General features: G+C 52.3%; 1 protein-coding gene across 3 annotated transcripts in view; it reads left to right on the top strand.

Annotated features, from left to right (window-relative positions):
• Window positions 1-13575, top strand: part of CLIP2 (CAP-Gly domain containing linker protein 2) — a 109409-nt gene that overhangs the window by 29127 nt on the left and 66707 nt on the right. The gene's annotated exons all lie outside the window — the stretch shown is intronic.

The following is a 13575-nucleotide window of genomic DNA, read 5'->3' as shown; positions in this document are numbered from 1 at the left end:
TTCTTACCCATTCTCTGCAGTTTAAAAAATTGTGATTGAGCCGGGCATGGAGGCTCATGCCTGTAATCTCAGCAATTAGGGAGGCTGAGGTGGGAGGATCATTTTAGGTCAGGAGTTCAAGACCAGCCTGGCCAGCATGGTGAAACCCCGTCTCTACTAAAAATACAAAAATTAACCGAGTGTGGTAGTGGGCACCTGTAGTCCCAGCTACTCTGGAGGCTGAGGCAGGAAAATTGCTTGAACCCAAGAGGAGGAAGTTGCAGTGAGCCGAGATCACACCACTGCACTCCAGCCTGGGCTACAAGAGTGAAACTCCGTTTAAAAAAAAAATGATGATTGTTTCTTACTTATCACTTTGATAAATGATGCTGTGATGAGCATCTTTGTGCACAAAGCCTGGCTTTGATGACACTCCAGCCAGCAGGATAGGTCACTGCCCATCTCATCTGATTGGCACAAAGTTTGGAGAGACAAACACAGCCGGGGCCAGACTGGGCAATCTGGGTCCTCGGGAAGGGGGTCAAGGAAGGTTTGAGCCAAAGTCATGGGCAGTTGGCAGGACCGGGTCTCTGGCAGAGCCAAATGGACAGCGTGAAAGGGTGAGGAAGCTGCAGCATGAGGCCTGTGGGCAGAAGCCTATGGGAAGGGCCTGCCCAGTGCAGCCTTGTGAAGGCCCAGGCTCTGCCTCCAGGATGGCAAATCCTCTCCAGCAATGAGAAGCCAGACAAGAGAAAATTCGGGGGATGAGGTAGGGTGGGGAAGAGGTGTTCCACGTGGAGGGAATGGGTGATGCAAAGGCCCTAAGGCTGGAATGAATTTGGTTTGTTAAGAAAGAAAAAGGCCGGGGACGGTGGCTCATTCCTGTAATCCCAGGACTTTGGGAGGTCAAGGCTGGCAGATCACCTATGCCAGGATTTCGAGACCAGCCTGGCCAACATGGTGAAACCCCGTCTCTACTAAAAATACAAAAATTAGCTGGATGTGGTGGCTCATGCCTGTAATCTCAGCTACATAGGAGGTCGGGGCATGAGAATCGGTTGGACTCAGGAGGCAGAGGCTACAGTGAGCCGAGATCATGTCACTGTACTCCAGCTTGGGCAACAGGACAAGACTCTGTCAAAAAAAAAATAAAATAAAATAAATAAATAAAATAAAATAAAATAGGCAGCATAGTGGCTCATGCCTGTAATCCCAGCACTTTGGGAGGCTGAGGCCAGAGGATCACTTGAGCCTAGGAGTTCCAGACCAGCCTGAGGAACATAGTGAGACCCCATCTCTACCAAAAAAAAAAAAAAATGTTTAAATTAGCCAGGCATGGTAGTGTGTGCCTGTAGTCCCAAGTACTCGGGAGGCTGAGGCGGGAGGATCACTTGAGCCCAGGGTTTGGAGGCTATAGTGAGCCATGATCACACCACTGCACTCCAGCCTGAGTGACAGAGTGAGACCCTAAAAAAAAAAAGAGAGAGAGAGAAATAAGAAAAGTCTGGATGGAGAGTGTGAAAAGAGGTTAGGGAGGGCAGCAGGGGCAGACCTGAAGGACACAGGGTTTGGGTTTGTTTTACGAGTGGTGGAGGTTGGGCACAGTGACTCAAGCCTGTAATCCCAGCTCTTTGGGAGGCTGAGGCGGGAGGATCACTTGAGGTTAGGAGACCAGCCTGGCCAACATGATGAAACCCTGTCTCTACTAAAAATACAAAAATTACCTGTAATCCCAGCTACTCGGGAGGCTGAGGCAGAGTCGCTTGAACCTGGGAGGCGGAGGTTGCAGTGAACTGAGATTGTGCCACTGCACTCCAGGCTGGGCGACAGAGTGAGACTCCATCTCAAAAAAAGAAAAAGGAAAAAGAGCAGTGGGGGCCAGACACGGTGACTCAAGCCTGTAATCCCAGCACTTTGGGAGGCTGAGGCAGGAGGATCGCTTGAGCAGTAGAGTTTGAGTCCAACCTGAGCAACACAGCAAGACCTCGTCTCCACTGAAAAAAAATTAGGCACGGTGGCGCATACCTGTGGTCCCAGTTACTTGGCAGCCTGAAGTAGGAGATCCACTTGAGCCCAGGAGGTCAAGGCTGTCGTGAGTTTTGATCACACTACTGCACTCCAACCTGGGTGACCGAGCGAGACCCTGACTCAAAAAACAAAAAAAGGATGGTGGGAATGGCTGGAGGACACCAATGGAAGAGTGATGGGACCTTGTTAACAACCCTTGGGCCACTGTGCAGAGAACGGGTTGTAGGGTTAAGAGCGAGATGGGGATACCAGTGAGGAAGCTGTGGTTATCTGGGGGTGGAGAGGGCTCATTACCATGAGTGGGCAATCAGGGAAGACTTCCTGGAAGAAGCTTGAATGAGCTCAGCCTTGAGGATGGGGGCAGGGCAGTGGGTGGAGTTTGAAAATGAGAAGAAGAGGAGGAGGAAGGACCTGCAAGCAGTGGGGAAAGGGCATGGGCGAAGGCACCCAGTGGGCTGAGCTTGGTCCAGTGAGGAGTGGGGCTATGTAGTCTAATGGCTGGAGAAGGGCACCCGCCTGGCCCAACCCTGGGGCTGGGGTATGGCATGCGGCGAGAGAGTCTTATTGAACCTTCTGGGTACTTTCCCCTTTGTTCCTCCCTGATTTAGAGAGGCATAAATTCTGGCTGTGATCCAGCTCTCATGCCCCTCCTAGTCCTGCTCCTGCTGTGTGACCCTGGGAGAGTGGCCTCACCTCTCTGAGCCACAAATGGGATAATAGCATCTCCCTAACGGGATCAAATGAGTTAATGAACACGGAGTGCCTACAGGTAGAAAACTCATTAAAGATTAATTTCTTTTCCTTTCACTCATCCATCATCTCATTACAGGAAAATTTGAAAGTGATAAAAGAAAAAAACGTCCATTATCCTTTAAACTTCTCCCCTCCCCCTTACCACTTAACCTCATCACTGCACAGCCTAACCAGGATTCCGTTAAGGATGGGCCATGTTTATTGTGGTCCCATAGGATTCTAGCAGAGCTGAGCATCTCCTGTTGCCAACATTGGCAGTTCCTGAGTTTTAGCCATTGTCATGTTGCAGCGCAATTACTTTATTTTATTTATTTATTTATCTATTATTATTTGAGATGGAGTCTCGCTCTGTCACTCAGGCTGGAGTGCAGTGGCGCAATCTTGGCTCACTGCAACCTCTACCTCCTGGGTTCGAGCGATTCTCCTGCCTCAGCCTCCTGAGTAGCTGGGACTACAGGCGTGTGCCACAACACCAGCCAATTTTTGCATTTTTAGTAGAGACGGGGTTTCACCATGTTGGCAAGGCTGGTTTCAAACTCCTGACCTCAAGTGATCCACTGGCCTCGGCCTCCTAAAGTGCTGGGATTACAGGCGTGAGCCACTACGCCTGGCCTCCATTTTTTTATCTTCTTCTTTTTAAGAGACAGGATCTTGGCCAGGCACTCACGCCTGCAATCCCAGACCTTTGGGAGGCCAGGGCAGGCGGATCACCTGAGGTCAGGAGTTCAAGACCAGCCTGTGCAACATAGCAAAACCCCATCTCTACTAAAAATACAAAAACTTAGCTTGGCATGGTGGCGGACGCCTGTAATCCCAGCCCTTTGGGAGGCCAAGGCAGGTGGATCACCTGAGGTCAGGAGTTCAAGACCAGCCTGGGCAACATAGTGAAACCCCATCTCTACTAAAGATACAAAAAATAAGCCTGGCCTGGTGGTGGACGCCTGTAATCCCAGCTACCTGAGAGGCAGAGGTTACAGTGAGCAGAGACCACACCACTGCACTCCAGCCTGGGCAACAGAATGAGACTCTTTCTCAAAAAACAAAGAGACGGGAGACAGGATCTCGTTATATTGCCCAGGATCCACCTCCTGGCCTCAAGCAATCCATCCTCCCACCTTGACCTCCCAAAATTTTGGAATTACAGGCGTGAGCCACTACACCTGACCCATTGTTTATCTTTGTTGTTGTTGTTGTTTTTGTTTGTTTTTTTGAGATGGAGTCTCACTCTGTCGCCAGGCTGAAGTGCATTGGCGCGATCTTGGCTCACTGTAACCTTCGACTCCCTGGTTCAAGCCACTCTCCTGCCTCAGCCTCCCGAATAGCTGGGATTACAGGTGCTCACCACCACACCCGGCTCATTTTGTATTTTTAGTAGAGACAGGGTTTCACCATGTTGGTCAGATTGGTCTCCAACTCCTGACCTCAGGTGATCTGCCCGCCTTGGCCTCCCAAAGTGCTGGGATTACAGGCGTGAGCCACCGCGCCTGGCCCCGGCCTAGATATCTTATGTTCGGATGTACAAACACTTCCCCTTGTGTTACAATTGCCTTCAGCGTTGAGTACTGTAACATGCTCAACAGGTTTGTAGCCTAGGATCCGTGGGCTAGACCATATAGGTTTGTGTCAGTACACTCTCTGATGTTCACAGGCCAAAAAGATCGCCTAATGATGCATTTCTCAGATGGTATCCCCGTCAGTAAGTGATACATGACTCTATTTCCTTCCAGTCTTTTTTCCTATTACACAAGTTGTTGTTTTATTTATTTTTTTTTTAAATTTTTTGAGATGGAATCTCGCTCTTTCGCCCAGGCTGGAATGCAGTGGCACGATCTCTGCAACCTCTGCCCCCTGGTTTCAAGCGATTCTCCTGCCTCAGCCTCCCAAGTAGCTGGGATTACAGGCACCTGCCACCATGCCTGGCTAATTTTGTATTTTTAGTAGAGACAGAGTTTCGCCATGTTGGTCAGGCTGGTCTCAAACTCCTGGCCTCAGGTGATCCTCCTGCCTCGGCCTCCCAAAGTGCTGGGATTACAGGTGTGAGCCCCCGTGCCCGGCCACAAATTGTTGTTTTAAACAGCTAAGTCGTGCATTCTACTTTTTCTCGTCTTATTGCATACTACGGGAAGCACCTCCCTGTGCTACTGCAATATCACTTGCTGTCATTTGAATGGTTCCCTGGAGGGAACGGACTGTAGTGTGGTGTGTGGCATGCCACCTGTTTCCTGGTCACATTGCCCAGTGGTCTGGGGATGGGGACGAGGACTACCTGGGGTCTCCACCCTCAAAGCTGTCCCAGAGGGAGAAAGTGTCCCTCCGAGAATCCCCAACTGACTGGGGAGCCACACCTTGTACCTGACCTTGGAGATGGTGGCAGCAGAGGCTATGGCTGGGCTTGATGGTGTCCCCTCCCCCAACTGCACCCTGGCTGCTGCCTTTGCAAGGCAGAACCAGACTCCCAGGCTGGGGGAAGGAGGTGGCCAACCTGGAGCAAAACCAAGTTGGCTGAGGCAACCAAACCTTAGCAGAGAGAAAGGGAGAATTCTGCTGCCCGGGGCTGCTTTTGTTCCTGTTCCAGGATCTCGAGAAAAAAAAAAAAAAAGCCTCTGGGAAGAGTGACAGGTGGAAGAGCCAGGAAAGGATAGTCCCCCCAGTCCTGTTGGCCCATCGGGCTCCCTCACCCACCCATGCAACTGACTATCTGTTCTCCAAGGGGCTGGAGGTGGCCACACCCATCAGAGGCTAGGACCCTGGGCAGTGGGCAGCTCGAGATGCGTGTGATAGAGGCGTGTGGCAGAGGCCGGGGCCTGGCGGTGGTTTGTGGGGAGGGGAGCACACTGGAGTCTGCTCTGGGAACAGGGCTGTGGCTGTCTCCCAAAACATGAGCTCAGCCTCCAGCAGAGGATCTGGCCAAGGGACGGGGTCTGGACCGGCTCCCTTGCTGCCCACCCAGTAGAGAGGGGAGGGCCTGTGTCCTCAGAGCTGTGCCACACAGGGAGCAGCATTTGAGAGGGACCTTTGAGTGGGTCTCTCACACTAGGAGGTGGTGCAGGGCTACAAGTGAGAGGTGGTCAGAGCAAGTGGGCAGGAGGGCGGTTTGGGATCCACCTGGGGGCAAAGTCCTGGGTGGAGCAGCATGGCGAGGGACAGCCAGGGCAGGTGTGATCGAGCACACCTGGAGGCTGCTGCAGACAGGGCGGTCGGGTGACACCGGAGCAAGGATTCAAGTGGTAAGCAGGAGTCGCTCCGGCTGCCATTCAGGGAAAAGCATCTAAGCAGAGGGAACAGAGACTGCAGAGGCCCTGAGGGCCTGGCATGGTGGTTCACGCCTGTAATCCCAGCACTTTGAGAGGCCGACATGGGTGGATCACTTGAGGTCAGGAGTTCAAGACCAGCCTGGCCAACATGGTGAATGCTCGTCTCTACTAAAAATACAAAAATTAGCTGGGCACAGTGGCGCACACCTATAATCCCAGCTACTAGGGAGGCTGAGGCAGGAGAACTGCTTGAACCAGGGAGGAGGAAGTTGCAGTGAGCTTAGATCACGCCATTGTACTTTAGCCTGGGCAACAGAGTGAGACTTCTCAAAAAAAAAAAAAATGTGGGGTGCTGGGCTGCAGTGACCTGGGTCCTAGGTGAGGACTGGTGGGACTGATGAATACAGGGGCCAACCGTGTGCCACTATCTTCATTTTAAAGATGAGACCATTGGCTGGGTATGGTGGCTCATGCCTGTAATCCCAGCACTTTGGGAGGCTGAGGAGGGCAGATCACTTGAGGTCAGGAGTTCGAGACCAGCCTGGCCAACATGGTGAAACCTCGTCTCTACTAAAAATAATAAAACTTAGCCGGGTGTGGTGGCGCACGTCTGTAATCCCAGCTACCTGGGAGGCTGAGGCAGGAGAATGGCTTGAACCTGGAAGGCGGAGATTGAAGTGAGCCGAGATCATGCCATTGCACTCCAGCCTGGGCAACAAAGGAAGACTCTGTCTCAAATAAAATAAAATAAAATAAAAATAAAGATGAGCCCACTGAGGCTTGGAGTCTCAGCTGCATTGCCCAGGTTACAGGGCGAGAGCTGAGACTCATGTCAGACTGAGCTCCTGCTGCCTCCCCAGGGGTGGGGTGCCTGGGGGACCGAATCCAGTCCCAGCCCCACACACTTGGCTCATGCTCCGGACATGTGGATGGAGGAGGAGCTACCTGTTCCCATTAGGTTGGTCACAACTGTCCCCTAACGTACCTGTGGACTTTCCTCATGCTGGAGATCCTGGAGATTGAGGACAAGTGTGTGTGAGGGTCACCCACCCTCAGACAGGGAGCTGGGCTATGTGAGGCAAGGCCCACCTCCCATATGCTATCCTCAGCTGCCCCTCCAGGACGCACACAGGACTGGGCCCAGAGCATTTTTTTTTTTTTTTTTTTGAGACAGAGTCTTGCTCTGTCGCCCAGGCTGGAGTGCAGTGGCGCAACCTCGGCTCACTGCAACCTCCGCCTCCCGGGTTCCAGCAATTCGCCTGCTTCATCCTCCTGAGTAGCTGTGATTACAGGCACGCACCACCATGCTTGGTTAATTTTTGTATTTTTTAGTAGAGATGGTGTTTCACCATATTGGTGAGGCTGGTCTTGAACTCCTTACCTTGTGATCTGCCCGCCTCGGCCTCCCAAAGTGCTGGGACTACAAACATGAGCCACCATGCCTGGCCTATTTTTGTTTTTGAGATGGAGTTTCACTCTGTCACCCAGGCTGGAGTGCAGCAGTGCTTTCTCAGCTCACTGCAACCTCCACCTCCTGGGTTCAAGAAACTCTCGTGTATTGCTGGTGGGAATGTAAAATGGTACAGCTGCTTCAGGAAAGTCTGGCAGTTCTTCAAAGTTTGTTTTGTTTTTTGAGACAGAGTCTCGCTCTGTTGCCCAGGCTGGAGTACAGTGGTACAATCTCAGCTCACCGCAACCTCCACTTCCCAAGTTCAAGCAATTCTTCCGCCTCAGCCTCCCAAGTAGCTGGGGTTACAGGCATGTGCCACCACACTCGGCTAATTTTTGTATTTTTAGTAGAGTTGGGGTTTCACCATCTTGGCCAGGCTGGTCTCGAACTCCTGACCTCAAGTGATCCACCCGCCTCGGCCTCCCAAAATGCTGGGATTACAGGCGTGAGCCACTTGACCGGTCAGCCTTGTGGTTCTAGCTCACTGAGCTCAATGTCCCTGTACCCCGTGTGTGTTCCAGACCTTGGCACCAGCCTGAAATGCCTGAGTTGGGGCCCCCACCCCCCACAGAGGATGGTGCCTTTCTCTTTCCTTTCTGTACATTTCTAGGAGCCTCCCCAGCCCCAAGAGAGCAGGTAGGATTGTCCCCATTTTAAGTGACTTGTCTGAGATGTTGAGCAAATTCGTCCCTTCAAGGGCAGCTTCTCAGCTCTCCACTGACCACATCCTAAACTTTTTTTAATGGCATCGGGACGAGGAAGCCAAACCCGCTCTTCTGTGGCTGGTGGGGGTGGGGGCAGGGCTGCCTTCTAATGCCCCTGACGTGGTCCAGGATCGATCTGATGGGGCGGGGGCTCGGCTGCCAGCACCTGCCTGCCTGCCCGGTGGCCTGGCCACGGGCTTCTCCATGGGGAGCTGGCTCTGTTCTTTCCAGGGTAAGCCACCCAGGTCGCTCTTGCCCTGGGTTCCCCAGCCTCCTCTGCTGGGCAGGGACTCTGCTCTCCTGGTTTGGGAGGAGGGGGCCCAGAAGCGGGGTTTGGAGTTCCATTTGGTTCAGGAAGAATGCCAAGTAGAGCCTGGGATTCAGGACGGTGTGGGCTGGTGGAGGGAGGATCCCTTCTTTAGGGCTGGATGCTGCAGAGGCTGGGCCTGGGGTGACCACGGGAGAGAGGTGAGCTTCAGATGGACCCCTCCCAGGTCAGGGTGGGCTGGGGGATATAGACTCAGTCCTCCCTGGAGGAGGCATGGACTGAGGGGTGGAAGTAGGTTGGGGTGGACCCAATGCGGGGGCTGCTGGAGGGAAAGTGGCTCCCTCAAGGAATGCTATGGAGACCCCATTCCTTCCCTCGTAACCTCTGCCTTTGAACACCTTCTGGAAGAAGAGGGGGCTCAGGAGAGAAAGCCATTTGAGATTTTCAGGGCATTGATGCATGTTCCTTTGCAGCCAGCAGGAAGCGGGAGTCAGGTGTGTGGCCCGTCTGCATTTCAGCCCAGGGGTTCCAGGGAATGAGAGGGGAGTTGGTGTGAGTCCACCTCCTGGGGCTGATGTTCTGGGGGTATGCAGACACGCACCCTGGTTAGCCTGGGAGGCAGGTTATGCAAACCAAGGGGGAACAGAGCCCCATGGGGTTGGGAGGGAGAGAGACGCAATGGGCCCCTTGAGGTGGCTGCAGATGAGGGGGTGTGGAGTTGCTGTGGACGGGCAGGAGGACTTCCTTAGGTGATCCCAAGAGTAAAGAGCTATACTCAAGGCAGAAGGACGGAGCTTTGCCTGAAACAGCCTGCTTGATGCCTGTGGTGTTGGTATAATGCCTTTTTTCTTTTCTTTTATTTCTTTTGAGAGGGTCTCACTCTGTCACCCAGGCTGGAGTGCAGTGGTGCGATCATGGCTCACTGCAGCCTCCAACTCCTCTCTCAGCCTCACAAGTAGCTGGGACTACCTGTGCGCACCACTATGCCCTGCTAATTTTTGTCTTTATTATTATTATTATTATTATTACTATTTTTGAGATAGAGTCTCACTCTGTCGCCCAGGCTGGAGTACAGTGGCGCGATCTTGGCTCACTGCAAGCTCTGCCTCCCGGGTTCCCGCCATTCTCCTGTCTCAGCCTCCCGAGTAGCTGGGACTACAGGCACCCACCATCACCCGGCTAATTTTTTTTTGTATTTTTTTTTTAGTAGAAACGAGGTTTCACCATTTTAGCCAGGATGGTCTCAATGGTCTCGATCTCCTAACCTCGTGATGTGCCCACCTCAGCCTCCCAAAGTGTTGGGATTACAGGCGTGAGCCACCGCGCCGGGCCATTATTGTTTTATTTTGTTGCCTCCTGAGCTCAAGTGATCCTCCCACCTCGGCCTCCCAGAGTGCTGGGATAACAGACATGAGCCACCGCACCCGACCAGCGTGATGCTATATTAAGAGCACCTCTCACTCCCAGAAGCACCCGGGTTTGAATGTTAAATCATGTGGTCACCTTATTATAGCCCCTCCTTTGCGGTCACAGTGCTGCTCACTGGCACATCAAAGGCTCTGAAAAGTCCTGCAGGCAAGTAGCCTTCACTTTGTTGAAGTTGCTGTTTCTCAAGCTTATTTGAACTTGGAGGTTAAATCGTTGTTTGTTTTCTTTTTTTTTTTTTTTTTTTTTTTGAGACGGAGTCTCGCTCTGTCACCCAGGCTGGAGTGCAGTGGCCAGATCTCAGCTCACTGCAAGCTCCGCCTCCCGGGTTCACGCCATTCTCCTGCCTCAGCCTCCCGAGTAGCTGGGACTACAGGCGCCGCCACCTCGCCCGGCTAGTTTTTTGTATTTTTAGTAGAGACGGGGTTTCACCGTGTTAGCCAGGATGGTCTCGATCTCCTGAACTCGTGATCCGCTCGTCTCGGCCTCCCAAAGTGCTGGTGGGATTACAGGCTTGAGCCACCGCGCCCGGCGTTTGTTTTCATAATACCTAGGAACACACTGTGAAGCTATGTTCTGTGGAACATTTAGGGAGGGACCAGGTCCTAGCAGAGGATGCTTTTTTATCTGCCACCAAACCATTGGGGCAGGGGGCTGAGTTCATCACACATCTCACTTCATGACATGTCAACGTTGTCTGTCGGTCCCCGCAAGGTCCCTCTCGGTTATTTTATTTATTTATTTATTTATTTATTTATTTATTTATTTATTTATTGTTTGAGACAGAGTCTTGCTCTGTGACCCAGGCTGGAGTGCAATGGCACGATCTCAGCTCACTGCAACCTCCACCGCCTGGGTTCAAGCAATTCTCCTGCCTTGCCTCCCGAGTGACTGGGATTATAAGTGTGCGCCACCGCACTGACTAATTTTTGTGTTTTTAGTGGAGACAGGGTTTCACCATGTTGGCCAGGCTGGTCTCGAACTCCTGACCTCAAGCCATCTGCCTGCCTTGGCCTCCCAAAGTACTGCAATTACAGATGTGAGCCACTGCACCTGGCTATTTTTTATTTTCTATTATTTTTACTTTTTTGTAGAGATGAGATCTCTCTATGTTGCCCAGGCTGGTCTTGAACTCCTGGCCTCAAGCGATCCTCCTGCCTCAGCCTCCTGAGTAGCTGGGACTACAGCTTGAGCCACCGTGCCTAGCTTCCTCTTGGTGTTTCTTTTCTTTTCTTTTTTTTTTTTTGAGATGGCGTCTTGCTCCCATCACCCAGGCTGGAGTGCAGTGGCACAATCTTGGCTCACTGCAACCTCCACCTCCCGGGTTCAAGCAATTCTCCTTCCTCAGCCTTCCGAGTAGCTGGGATTATAGGCATGTGCCACCATGCCTTGCTAATTTTTGTATTTTTAGTAAAGTCGGGGTTTCGCCATGTTGGCCAGGCTGGTCTCGAACTCCTGACCTCAGGTGATCCGCCTGCCTTGGCCTCCCAAAGTGCTGGGATTACAGGTGTGAGCCACAATGCCCAGCCGGTGTTTCTTAACTGATTCATATTTTGTTGTTCCGTATTCCTCTTCCCCCACCCCCAGGCCACCGTGCCCTGTGCTGGATGTGGGGAAGCTCTTGAACTCTGCTATGTCACCAAGAATCACATCATAAACACTGTCCCACATAACCTGGACAAATAATGTTTTAAAGGTTGCTTAATAATCTGAATGACGTGACCATCATTTATGTAACTGCTCCTCGGTTTGGAGGCACTTAGATTCAGTTTTTTATTTTTGTGAAGGTCAAGATAGTGAGTCAGTTTTTTCCTTTCTAAATTATTTCCTTGGGAAATAGGCTAAAGAGCGCATTCCTTATTTTAGTTTTTCTTTTAAAACATACTAGATTGCTGGCTGGGCACCATGGCTCACACCTGTAGTCCCAGCACTTTGGGAGGCCGAATTGTAGCTGCTGGCACCCCCACTCCATCCCCTTGCCAGGCCCTGTTTGGCCATGCCTGTTGTCCACAGGGTCTGACACAGGGTCTGGCACCTAGTAGGTCCTCAGGAAGTGGGCTCCCTCCTGATAAGATTGAGCAGGTATGGAGAAGGCCAGTTCCCCCATCCTCAGGCAGGGCAGGACCTGCGTCCTTGCAGGCGGAGGGGAGAATGCGTCATCTGGGCGCCCTGGTTATCCCCACCAGCTGCAGGACCACACCACCAGCTGCAGCCACCTGCGCCATGTCCTTAGGCCCTTGTCATGCGTTGAACTTGAAACTTGCGGTAAATTCCTCTGTGGCTCTTGTCTGGGCAGGAATCTCTATCTAGGGAATAAATCAACTGCATGGAGGAGGTTAATTTAAATTTTTTTTTTTTTTTTTTTTGAGACAGTCTCACTCTGTCGCCCAGGCTGGAGTGCAGTGGCACGATCTCGGCTCACTGAAACCTCCACCTCCCGGGTTCAAGCTATTCTCCTGCCTCAGCCTCCCAAGTAGCTTGAATCATAGACACCTACCACCACACCCAGCAAATTATGGTATTTTTAGTAGAGACGGGTTTCACCGTGTTGGCCAGGCTGCTCTTGAACTCCCGACCTCAAGTAATCCACCCACCTTGGCCTCCCAAAGTGACCAAAGTGATAGGATTACAGGCATGAGCCACCGTGCCTGGCCTATTTTAATTATTTTAGAGATGAGGCCTCACTCTGTCTCCCAGGCTGGAGTGCAGTGGTACGATCATGGCTCACCGAAGCTTCCACTCCCTGGGCTCAAGCAATCCTCCTGCCTCAGCCTCCCAAGTAGCTGGGACTACAGGAGTGAGCCACCATGTCTGGCTAATTTTTGTATTTTTTGTAGAGACAGGGTCTCACCGTGTTACCCAGGCTGGTCTCAAACTCCTGGCCTCAAGTGATCCTCCTGTCTCAACCTCCCAAAGTGCTGGGATTACAGGCGTGAGCCATGGCGCCCAGCCTCATGTGAGGTTTAAGTCTGTGTTGCTGGGCCCAGCTGGAAGTCTGTAGCGGCTCTTTGCCTTCATGGGGGTTTGCTGGGGAACTTAGAGGGCAGTGAGGCCCAGGCTGTGCCCATAGGGACCTCCCAAACAGCTTGCCTTTGACTGGCCTGTGAGGTTATGGACCGAGGAAGCACCTGTTAACCGGGTTTCAAAAACTCCATTGTATATACATCGGCTCCTCTGGGAGGAGTCTTAGGACATGGAGAATGTCAGTGCTGGGAAAGACCTTAGCTATTTCTGACCTAGTCCTTTGTTATGTCATGAGGAAAGTGAGGCACCCATCTGGGAAGGCACAGACTTGGCTTGTCCTGGCCAAGCCAGTGTGTCACTGATGACTCCCTGGAGAGACAGGGAATTTCCCATGGTTTCCCAACTGCAGGAAACTGAAAATGTCTCAGCATGCATGGAATTTGATGAGGGTTTTGTCCCTGTGATTCGGGGGCAGCTGAGGGTCCCACTACTGAGAGAAAGAATGAAGCGAAGTACCACGTGCAGTTGCCATGGGCTCGTGGCTTGGATTTTTGCAGCTGTTGAAACAGCTGGACCCTGGGCCTGTGACCCCTGGGAGGGGAGGGAGTCGGGGAGAGATTACCTGAGGGTCCGCCTGGGCCGGGACAGCTGGGGACAAGGACAGCTGAGCAGGCAGCTTCTCACCAAGAATAGCCATGCTGGGTCACCTTTCGACCTGGGGACGCTTCTCTGGGCTCTAAGCACGGAGGG

The sequence above is a fragment of the Rhinopithecus roxellana genome, chromosome 6 (genome assembly GCF_007565055.1).
Source record: "Rhinopithecus roxellana isolate Shanxi Qingling chromosome 6, ASM756505v1, whole genome shotgun sequence".
Classification (NCBI taxonomy): domain Eukaryota; kingdom Metazoa; phylum Chordata; class Mammalia; order Primates; family Cercopithecidae; genus Rhinopithecus; species Rhinopithecus roxellana.
This window is presented reverse-complemented; position numbering and strand designations above follow the sequence as displayed.